The sequence below is a fragment of the Priapulus caudatus genome, unplaced genomic scaffold, assembly GCF_000485595.1.
Source record: "Priapulus caudatus unplaced genomic scaffold, Priapulus_caudatus-5.0.1 Scaffold779, whole genome shotgun sequence".
NCBI lineage: Eukaryota > Metazoa > Priapulida > Priapulimorpha > Priapulimorphida > Priapulidae > Priapulus > Priapulus caudatus.
The window spans coordinates 34,294-35,937 of NW_014577840.1; the positions used below are offsets into that span (position 1 = coordinate 34,294).

The 1,644-nt window shown below is 44.5% G+C and overlaps 1 protein-coding gene across 2 annotated transcripts in view; it reads left to right on the forward strand.

Moving 5' to 3' along the window:
- Window positions 1-219: 219 nt before the first annotated feature.
- The window catches only part of LOC106813474, a 12,655-nt gene continuing 11,230 nt past the window's right edge, over window positions 220-1,644 (forward strand). Inside the window, exons 1-2 of one of the 2 annotated variants that reach the window (XM_014817610.1) lie at window positions 220-314; window positions 1,144-1,235. The gene's annotated coding sequence lies outside the window, so the exon portion shown is untranslated. Of the gene's footprint in view, window positions 315-346; window positions 416-1,143; window positions 1,236-1,644 lie in introns of those variants that run through there. The other variant, XM_014817611.1, reaches the window with a different exon arrangement.

Genomic DNA, 1,644 nt, shown 5'->3' on the forward strand with positions numbered 1-1,644 from the left:
TAACCTTGCCTTTGGTCGTCGCGAATTAAGAATATATATGGTGTTGGGGGTTAGCTACCTTCCACTGTTTCGGCGCGTATGTGAACACATTTGGGACTAACAGGGTTTACTAGAATCCCACCACTCCACCACAGAGTCACCGCAGTAGACGTGAGATGAGCGCTGTTGCTCTGCGGCACTTGTTAATTAATTTTGTTCAATGCTTATTCACTCAGGCCTGCTGCATATGGACCGTTGGATGCCTTCTACTGCTGTACAGCACCTGAAGGCACAGCACTGAAGCGCAACATCTTGAACGTCATGCAAAATATCTAGTAAGTAAAAGAGCCAGGCAATACGCGTAACTTTTAAATGAATTTTCTACAGTGTAAGGGGCTGAGGTACTGGACTAAATGTACCTCTGACAGACCTACAGGTACGGCCACAGGCACTTGGGAGTTGGAACGACGAACATTTCAATAGTAAAATGATTGTAAATAGGCCTACTAAACACGAAATGTATATTTACTACCAAAGGCTTAATGTTTCTCTACTCTCTTTCGCCTATTATTGCCGATAATTTCCTGTAAACTTTCAAATGTTCTTGTGCAATATTCTGTTCTTGCAACACACAAGTATACTGCACGTACGCTAGCTGTGCACAAACAGCTAGTAACAAGAATAAAGAGCCAGTGGAAAGCGTGATCGCAAAATTCGTACAACGTTCGCTTCGTTTCACACTATCCCAGCACAAATACACCAACAACAGCCTCTATTTTGGTATCTATGTGTAGCTAAATGCTCATTTGTTCGAATTCTAACTGCCTTTTGGTACGGCCTACTCCAGCCAGAGAGGAATGCCATGCCATGTTTATGTGGATGAAGTGTACACTAGTCACTACTCACTAGTGCCATTCATTGATGTGAGAAAAAGTACGATTAATCAAAGATCGATCTATCAATCTTTGTTGTAGTATGGAAACTTTTTGGCACTGTCGTAAAACAACAGCAGATATAAAGCATTACGTGAGTCATACTACCATTGCTCCATAGCAAACTACATAATATCATGTCTATTATAATCCTCTCCTTTACAGTACAAAATAAGGGTTCAAAGTCCCAGAATATTAAAATACGAATTGCATATCTTCATAACTTTCACAGGTGCTAGCTGCAAGACCCTGTGGAACAGTGTGGACAGAGGACCACAGATACGGACTTTGCCTCATTTCTGTTTGCTCCAAGCATTTTATTAGGTAGGTGTGATATGTGCGTACATTTTGCACTGCAGCTTATACAGGGGCATGGTCCATGAGAGATATGTAGAACATGGTGTAAGAGAGATGTTGGGGCATAGGGCATGAGATGCATGGAGCATGAGAGATGCATCGTGCATGAGAGCTGCATTTGGCATGGGCATGAGAGGTGGGTGTGTGCGTGCGTGCGTGCGTGAGCGTGTGTGCGTGCGTGCGTGCGTGCGTGTGTGCATGTGTGTGCTACGCGCATGCGTGCGTGCGTGCGTGAGAGAGAGAGAGAGAGAGAGAGGGAGTTCATGAGAGATACATGGTTCATGGGGCATAACAGATGTGGGGGGCATAGTGCATGAGAGATGTGCGGGGCATAGTGCATGAGATATGTGTGGGGCATAGTGCATGAGAGATGTGC